This window comes from Stylophora pistillata, chromosome 8 (assembly GCF_964205215.1).
Source record: "Stylophora pistillata chromosome 8, jaStyPist1.2, whole genome shotgun sequence".
NCBI lineage: Eukaryota > Metazoa > Cnidaria > Anthozoa > Scleractinia > Pocilloporidae > Stylophora > Stylophora pistillata.
In genome coordinates this window covers 13,143,045-13,152,642 of record NC_142526.1, presented here as the reverse complement: position 1 = coordinate 13,152,642, position 9,598 = coordinate 13,143,045, and the positions used below count along the sequence as shown (strand labels likewise).

The 9,598-nt window shown below is 39.0% G+C and overlaps 2 long non-coding RNA genes and 1 pseudogene across 2 annotated transcripts; 2 read left to right on the top strand and 1 right to left on the bottom strand.

Moving 5' to 3' along the window:
• The first annotated feature begins 33 nt into the window (after positions 1–33).
• Positions 34–1,462, top strand: LOC148725054 (uncharacterized). Its single transcript, XR_015990386.1, has 3 exons — positions 34–345; positions 553–713; positions 1,221–1,462. It is a non-coding gene; the product is annotated as an uncharacterized LOC148725054 (long non-coding RNA).
• A 1,022-nt stretch (positions 1,463–2,484) lies between these two features.
• Positions 2,485–3,743, bottom strand: LOC148725053 (uncharacterized). The gene is made up of 2 exons (XR_015990390.1): positions 3,330–3,743; positions 2,485–2,823 (listed from the first exon to the last, which is right to left on the bottom strand). It is a non-coding gene; the product is annotated as an uncharacterized LOC148725053 (long non-coding RNA).
• A 1,194-nt stretch (positions 3,744–4,937) lies between these two features.
• LOC148725052 (uncharacterized) lies at positions 4,938–7,127 on the top strand (annotated as a pseudogene).
• The last annotated feature ends 2,471 nt before the right edge of the window (positions 7,128–9,598 follow it).

Below are 9,598 nucleotides of genomic sequence, written 5' to 3'. Positions count from 1 at the left end.
AGTTTTTCGGATTGGCGAGCAGAGAGGCATTTTTGTCTGCGCATGCGCGAGCGGAATTAGTTTGTCGCGTTCGGCGCCATTTGTAGAGTTTTCGACGCGTTTCTGCGAGGTTTCACTGGACGATCGACACCTTTTTGTAATATTTTGTGAATATGGATGAAGGAGTATGACAAGTTCGCCAACATTTCTAACTCTGTGGATACTCATGGTGTTTGCTGGCTCTTCGGTTGAGGATATTTTAATGATCAAAGTGCGAACAAAACGCGAAAAAAGCCCGAAAACTTGAAGTTTGAGATTTGAGTTACTGAAGATCAATATGTACACATGAGAGAACAAACCGTGAAGGTTAGTCTTAAGATGTTGATGTTTTATTTTTGTGAATCACAAAGTTGTCTGTGGAGACGATCGTGAGATATTTGATCCGAGGAAAGATAGAAATTTAGAGTTTGATATTATTTTCCTTCAACTTCGAAGTAAAATTGCGTTAAGTTTGAGGTGGCCCCCAAGCATCAAATCACTTTAAATAACATCGTCTTTTCCTTCTCTTTACAGTCATGTAGGACACAAGGCTTTAAAAAATGTTCCAGCTTCAGGATTAAGTTGCTCTAACTACAACCCTCGGCGAATTATTTTTCGGGAGGTTTTGGTGGATTTTTCAAGTCATGACCCAAAACCGTCTTTGGCCTTTTTGCTCTCTAAGTCTGTTGAATATGGTGGGTAGGCATGTGTCTTAACAAAGGTTATGGTCTTACCTCAATCAACTACGGTTTTGGCTTATTTTTTTACTGTGTTTTGGAGGTAATTTTTATTATTGCCTTTTCGAGCTTCATGTCCTAACTAGAGGAAACACTTCGGTAAAACTTATTTATCAATTGGCCCCCAAATCCCTTTCTATTGTCAGTTCATCGTTTATTTATCTAGCTTTCGGTCTAACTAGTCCATTAACCTCAAAAAAATGCGTGGGCTTTGTCTCATGAGTAAAACTGGTGCCCTTTTCTTCATGTTCATGTGTTATTCGAAACGAATGGCGTCAGCTGTATTCTGTCCTGTTCATTTCAGTAGAATGCTTTGCCTTGCGAAATGAATGTTGAGTCGAAGTGCACTATGAATTTCAAACCAGCTGAGTTATATTTCACTTTGCTGTATGTGTCGTGATCATGAAACTCTGATTTATAAAGATTGATGATATGAATTAACTTTTATGTTCTCTTCTGTTTAAGGTAATGTGAAGTGACCCAGTAATTGGTAGTATAGACAGAATGGTTGGCAGTGACATTTACTGTGGCAAGCTGTTATTCAAGAATTTGTCATTATTCCCAGAAGCTTACTTATGGGTTAAATTATTAGTCTTTTGTTCTCTGTACACAACTTGCCTAGACCAATATGCTATATGGGAGTTATGTCTACTTTATTTGTAAAATTGGTAAAATTACCAATAAAATTTCCAATTAAGTTTTTAGAAGTTTTGTCCAGATTTCATTGAAAATGAATGTGAGAAGTGATCAGTCATATTCCTTGAGTGTTTAAGCTTCCAGGATGAAAGCTTCCTCACTGATACTATCAGCCGTACAGGTTCTCATCAAATTGTCAGATAACTCTCGTAATTTAATAGGTTGAAATGCAAGGTTGCGGAAGGTGTATGCGATGTTTTTGGGCAGTTTCTGGGCTTTTACATAGATCAACCCGAGGCATTTTGTCTGCATTTGTTCAGTAAATTTCTGTTTGAAGTGGATAACTGCTGCTACATGCCTGTGTGGGTTTCCCGTGAAAAAAGTCAAGCAGGAAAATGCATTGGAAAACAATAGTAGAGCGAGTTCTTGAGACAACTTTTCTTGTCATTTTTCCCTCTGTAACTTAGACAGAAGCACCCTAGTCTTAATATGGTTGTGTGGTGTGAAAGGAAGTCACTTTGATTGATTTTCCAAATGCAAAAGATTGTACAGTCGAGTTCAATTCCTTTGAGTGTTTTAGAGCTTAAACTGCTAGTGCAATGTATTTGCCAAAAGTAAAAGTTCACAGAAGTTTAGGTTTTGGTTGAAGAGTTTTTTTAACAAATCACAACTGAATCAATTATTTTCCTAATAAAAAATAGATTTGACTTCATCCATCCTTCTTACAGCCCAAAAACATCACATACACCTTTTGCAACCCATTAAGTTATGAGAGTTAGCTGACAATTTCATAAGAACCTGCACAGCCGATAGTATCAGTGAGGACAAAACCCAAACTTTTTCCCAAGGCTTGTATCCCCTGGAAACAAGACTGAATAAAGTCAGATTAAAATAACGAGGAGAGTTTTGCTTTTTTATGAAAATTGATCATTTATACCTATTAGATTTTAGAGAAATAAGACTGAAGTCAAAAGGAGACTTTGATACTGCATTTTAAGTGGTAATGAACACCAACCTGGCTGCTATATTAAAGAAATTTATAGACATTTGCCAGGGGGTTTATCTGTGACAATTTTACAGGACACAAATCATGTATGAATCACTCAATAAATTTATTAGCTCTCATCCTGGAAGTTTAAACATTCTTAAGGAATATGACTGATCACTTCTCACATTCATTTTCAATGAAATCTGGACAAAACTTCTGAAAACCTTATTGGAAATTTTATTGGTAATTTTACCAATTTTACAAATAAAGTAGACAACTCCCATATAGCATATTAGTCTAGGCAAGAGAACAAAAGACTAATAATTTAAACCAGTAGTAAGCTTCTGGGAATAATGACAAATTCTTGAATAACAGCTTGCCACAGTAAATGTCACTGCCAACCATTCTGTCTATATTACCAATTATTGGGTCACTTCACATTACCTTAAACAGAAGAGAACATAAAAGTTAATTCATATCATCAATCTAAAGAAATGAGAATTTCATGATCACGACACATACAGCAAAGTGAAATATAACTCAACTGGTTTGAAATTCAAAGTGCACTTCGACTCAACATTCATTTTGCAAGGCAAAGCATTCCACTGAAATGAACAGGACAGAATACAGCTGATGCCATTCGTATCGAATAACACATGAACATGAAGAAAAGGGCACCAGTTTTACTCATGAGACAAAGCCCACGCATTTTTTTGAGGTTAATGGACTAGTTAGACCGAAAGCTAGATAAATAAACGATGAACTGACAATAGAAAGGGATTTGGGGGCCAACTGATAAATAAGTTTACCGGAGTGTTTCCTCTAGTTAGGACATGAAGCTCGAAAAGGCAATAATAAAAATTACCTCCAAAACACAGTAAAAAAATAAGCCAAAACCGTAGTTGATTGAGGTAAGACCATAACCTTTGTTAAGACACATGCCTACCCACCATATTCAACAGACTTAGAGAGCAAAAAGGCCAAAGACGGTTTTGGGTCATGACTTGAAAAATCCACCAAAACCTCCCAAAAATAATTCGCCGAGGGTTGTAGTTAGAGCAACTTAATCCTGAAGCTGGAACATTTTTAAAAGCCTTGTGTCCTATATGACTGTAAAGAGAAGGAAAAGACGATGTTATTTAAAGTGATTTGATGCTTGGGGGCCACCTCAAACTTAACGCAATTTTACTTCGAAGTTGAAGGAAAATAATATCAAACTCTAAATTTCTATCTTTCCTCGGATCAAATATCTCACGATCGTCTCCACAGACAACTTTGTGATTCACAAAAATAAAACATCAACATCTTAAGACTAACCTTCACGGTTTGTTCTCTCATGTGTACATATTGATCTTCAGTAACTCAAATCTAAAAATATGTACACAAAAATAAAACATCAACATCTTAAGACTAACCTTCACGGTTTGTTCTCTCATGTGTACATATTGATCTTCAGTAACTCAAATCTCAAACTTCAAGTTTTCGGGCTTTTTTCGCGTTTTGTTCGCACTTTGATCATTAAAATATCCTCAACCGAAGAGCCAGCAAACACCATGAGTATCCACAGAGTTAGAAATGTTGGCGAACTTGTCATACTCCTTCATCCATATTCACAAAATATTACAAAAAGGTGTCGATCGTCCAGTGAAACCTCGCAGAAACGCGTCGAAAACTCTGCAGATGGCCCCGAACGGGAAAAACTAATTCCGCTCGCGCATGCGCAGACAAAATGCCTCTCTGCTGGATTGGCGAGGATTGGCGAGTTCTATGACGGAAAAAGAGCGGGAGGCAGGCCGGGAAGGCTCAATTTAGTAACCAAGCCTCCTGGTGGTTTCCACATGAGACGGGCAAGGACTCCTTATGAGGCTTTTGTGATCGCAATACTCTATCGCCTTCAAATAATATTTTTGCTCTCACACGTGCTTTTTAAAGGAATTTTCCCTTTTTGTAAGAGATGATCAGAGGTTTTGCAAAAAATGTTTTCGACAAAGATTGATTGCGTATCAGACTCCAATGTTCTATCAGTATTTGTTTGAAATTTTTTATTGCTGGATGATGGTAACGTTCGTGACCTTTTTGCTTTTATGCATGTGTAAGGGCCGATTGTCTAGAGGCAAAGCTGATCCTTGAAATAACAGAGACCTTTCTATGATCACGGTTTTCTAGGTACCCTCTTGCTTTGAGGCGTTGTTTGAGTTTTTAACTGACTCTCTTCAATTGTTTATTTCGAAGAGTTAGTTCTGTGCAGTTCAGTTATTGCTTCGCCTTTTAATGATACCATATTTTACGTCTGGTAGGTAGCACGAGGCGATATGCGTAAATTGGAAGTTCTCATTCGACTTGTAATGGGTTTTGAAGTCTGAGAATAAGAATAATACAGAAAACTAAATAGAAGAAGCCAAAGTCGGCAACTCGACGACAGAGTTCACTACAAACCTCTCAAAACTTATCGCACATACTCCCTTGTTTCGTACCTTTGCATACTGTTGTTAACTAAGTCAAACCTATAGTTACTCCATAAATCCATTTCTTAATCAAACTATGTTTGAAACAGCGATATGTTGTATGTGCACGTTCCAACGAAATGAAAGTGAGATTGACAAGAGAGGCAAAGGAGAAAAAGGGCGTAGCGGTTAACTTGTTCTTGAAAATGTTATATCCAAAGTCTCCCAGTCCTGATACTGATTGATTTCCGCGGGTACTTAAAATTCAAAGAACCAAACCTCTAATCACCAGAAAATTGAAGACCTTCGTAAAAGGCACACTTTCATGACGAGCAAAGTTCAAGTTTTGATTGCGAGGCAGCTGTCTAAAGTTGTCTTAAGCCCGTGCATTTCAACGCTCGGATAAATGATGGCAGATGTGTTTGGATCATTACTAAAAGGAAGCCATGGCATTCTTTCTGAGAAATTCTAAAAAGACATATGTCCAAAAGGTGAAGTACATTTTAAGTAATTTGTTTTTGGCTACATTTCAGCCCTATTGAAGGTAGTTTTTGCCAAATTATAACCTTACAGCCAATCTATTATCGAACCAAAGTCACATGTGACAAGGTAACCAAACTAATTTTTTGTGCTGTGTTGTCAGCGGCATTTATATCTGCATTTCCTGCGATGGGCTGGGGAAGAGTTTTAGTTTACAGGGGAGTTTGTTCCCTCAACTTCGACGGGGGCTTCACTCAATTTATTGCCATATTAGGATATACTCAACTCGTGATTGTTCTGTCCTGTTTCGTCTCCGTTGCAAGAAAAATGAGCAAATATGAAAAACGATTAGGCGGGCTTCGACGAGGTAGGACGCTGACCTTTCTGAATGGCAGACTACAAGCTATGGAAATGCAAACAGCAAATGAAAGGCGAATGTCAAATATTGAAGAAAATGGCATTCACGGTAGTAGCAATAGCGAAAAAACATACAACGCCACAAGAGGAACGAGTACATCGGTAGAGGACGACGACAGCGACAAAATTACGGAGGAAAAATACGAACAAAATGCAACAAGAAGCAGGGAATCAAAAATAGCTCCAAGGTTCAGTCGATGCCGAGTCAACAGGCATCTGATGGAGAGCCACCAGTTTTATAACTGGATTTCTATGTCAGCTGGATGCCAATCATTGTAAGCCTCCCTTTAATGCATTTACATTTCGTTTCTATAGCCAGTTAGCCTGCAGTGCAGGAGTCTTGGGGCGAGTTAATGGTGAGAAGCTCGCGATCTTTTATTCGACCGGCCAGTTTTAATTTAGTGCTAGAGTGGACTGTGGTAGGAGGGGCGCAGAAAGGTAAAAAGTGATATTCACTGTCCCATCCCTTCCCTCTCCTTCTTGTTGACTGTCGCTTACCCACTTGTTATAAATTTCACTCTCCCAAGCCTTTCGCTGCTGTAAAAATAAAAACATGACTTTTCACCAAAATGATACTGAGCACCAGCCTAACAGTAAAACTTATACCTCTCTGTAGGCTAGAAGCAAGGGTCTCCCAAGGGAGGTCCATGTTCCCTTGTACCCTTCCAAAATTGTCCTATGTTCCCATGTTCCCACACTGTTTCCTTATTTGTTCCCCGTTTAATACATTTGCTTGCCACTTATCACCGTCCTCAATTCCCTCCCGCAAAAAAGAAAGACACCAAAAACAAAACCAATGACAGTAGTGCATAAATGACCATAAATAAAATCTCAGAAATAACGGTCTTTATTTCTTATATCACAATATTTTCTCCTCTAACTTGAACAGTTTTGTTCCCCTGTTCCTTAAAAATAGGGTTAAGTTCCCTTTAATATTTTGCCAATGTTCTCTTGTTCCCCAAAACCCCTGGGAGACCCTCAGAAGCCAGTTAGTCGAGAAACATATTTAATTCATGTCGGGAAAGAGGAGTTAGACGAAACGAGGGGGGTGGAGGGGGGGGGGAAATGTCCCCCAGTAAAAACCTATACGACATTTTTGTGCCATTCAAGCCGTCAGAGAAGGCACATAAAATGATTTTGGTTGGTTTATCAATACAGTTTACTATCACCGCAGAGCTAGCCACAGGTCATCATCACGAGATTCTCCAGTCCCTGTCGGCCCAGATGTCTCTTCTGGGCTCTATGTTCAATCCTTGGGTGTACTGTGGTCTGTCTCGTCCGTACAGGGCATCTTACATCTGTGTCTTTAGGAGGGTTGGGAGAGTTTGTGGCTTTTCCACAGTCAGTCAACTCGACATCGTAACAATTGCTGATACTAGCAGCCGGTTCAGAACTTCTAATGAGTAATATTGATTTTTCTCGCGACAACATTTTTCATTGACTGAAATATTATTAAAGACTGTTTTTTGCCTTTCATGCAGCAAGACGGATATTTCCAGAAACAAGATAGGGAGATCAGCGTAGTCTAGTAACTGCTGAAGATCAAGAAATTCACCACAAAACGATGTCCAGATAACATTTTAATTTGTTTTAAACAAGACCAACAACAACTGTAGCTCATTTTAGGGTCCAGCAGGGACGTGTAACCGTTTTAAAATTATCCTATTTAAGCGTATCTTTATTTTAAATTTCTCAACTCTCGACACTTTAATTTATTAATCTCTTCATAAGTATCCTGGGACGTGTAACCGTTTTAAAAATATCTTAATTATTTTATATATCTCAATTCTCGACACTTTAATTTATCAATTGCTTCACACTGGAAATAGTGCGAAATGGGTAAAAAAAAACATACAGTCGACTGCTTAAGACACTCAATTTCGAGAAAAATAGGTGTCAGATACAATGAAATATATGAAGTTCATATATTTTGAACTGCGGTATTAGATACGTATGATGCACGATCCTCGCAGTAGATAGCGCTATTTAAGCAATAGCGAAAATCAGACCTGAAAAAAATCAGGCCAGTACGGGACTCGAACCACTGACCTCTGCGATACTAGTGCAGCGCTCTACCAATTGAGCTAACAAGCCAACTGGGAGCAGGCCGTTAAGTTGATTCGTAATAAACCCGTGAAAGTGATAAATGAGATACAATGAATATATGAAGATCATATATTTTCGCTATTGCTTAAATAGCGCTATCTACTGCGAGGATCGTGCATCATACGTATCTAATACCGCAGTTCAAAATATATGATCTTCATATATTCATTGTATCTCATTTATCACTTTCACGGGTTTATTACGAATCAACTTAACGGCCTGCTCCCAGTTGGCTTGTTAGCTCAATTGGTAGAGCGCTGCACTAGTATCGCAGAGGTCAGTGGTTCGAGTCCCGTACTGGCCTGATTTTTTTCAGGTCTGATTTTCGCTATTGCTTAAATAGCGCTATCTATTGTGAGGATCGTGCATCATACGTATCTTACAGATCAAGTAGATCAGCCACGCTTAAATGTTTTCAAATAAGATCTAAGCTGTCCGCCATCTTTTTCACACACTATGTCATTTTTTCACTCTCATTTAAAACATATACATGTTTAACTCAATAAGCACGGAGGGACCCGATATAGACTGGATCAACCAAAAGTACGAAACCTTTTACCAGGGTTCTTACACTCTTTCAGGAACCCAATTCAAGGACTTTCAAGGACTTTTTAGGTCGTTTTCAAGAACCTTTTGGATTAAATAGGAGCTAATAGAAATAAAAACATTGCTCTTTATTGTTAAAAGTAACAGATAGAAACAGTCATGCCTTCATAATTTATAAAAATTACGTGTTAAACATCATAATCGGACGCAGATTTGAAAGGAAAACTCGTTTTCGCGATTTGTGCTATAAATAAACCGCCGCCTGATTAGCTCAACTGGGAGAGCGCCGGACTGCTGTGCGGGAGGTCGAGAGTTCAATACCGTCCGGACCAACACTCAGGGTCTTAAAATTAATTGAGGAGAATGTGCTTCCTTTCTTTAGGATCAAGAAATGGTTAGATATTCTAGTCTTCACGGATAGGGACGAATAAATGGAGGTCCCGTCTCCTGCAGGGTTGGGGTAGGAGACGTTAATTTCCCACGCACGAGATTACTGTGTGATGGATGTCCTGCCTGGGGTGGGTTGGGTGGGTAGGTAAAATCGCTACGGACTAAACACGGCTGCCAGAGGGGCCTGTCTGATTTCAACCTTAAAATTGTAACTAAACACGTATATTGTTTGGAGAAATAGAGACCTTTACCTTTTATAAACTTACACTTTCAACACCAAAAACGAAAGAAAACTTCGACTTTGATTCCTCTGCACTTATTTTGAAGGACTTTTCGTAAATTTTCTAGGACCTGAGTCTAAATTCAAGGGTTTTCAAGCCTTTGAAAACAAAGAATTAAATTCAAGGACTTTCAAAGACTTTCGAGGAGCGCGGGAACCCTGTTTTCACGTTGCGCGCTGGACAAATGATCCAGCATTTCTTTTACTTGAGATATCTGCACATCCTACACAGGCACATCACAAGCGTGTTGCATCATTTTTCAGCCAATCAGCAGTTTTTCTGCCGTATCAGTACATTGTTCGCTGGCTTCACGAGTATGCGCAAAGTTCCGAATGGTGATTTGACACTGATTTGATCAACCTCGTTCTAGAGTCTCTCATCTTCCCGCCCCCTGAAGCAAGAGAGGAGATCTGATGTTCCTTTCATTACGTTACGATTCGCCTTCGGTGACAGGAGACCCTCAGTTTTCATTGGCGAGTTCTGTGGCAGAAAAAGAGCGGGAACGAAAGTTTGTTAAACTCAATCCCAGGGACTTCTCTCTTCGATCCTCGCTCG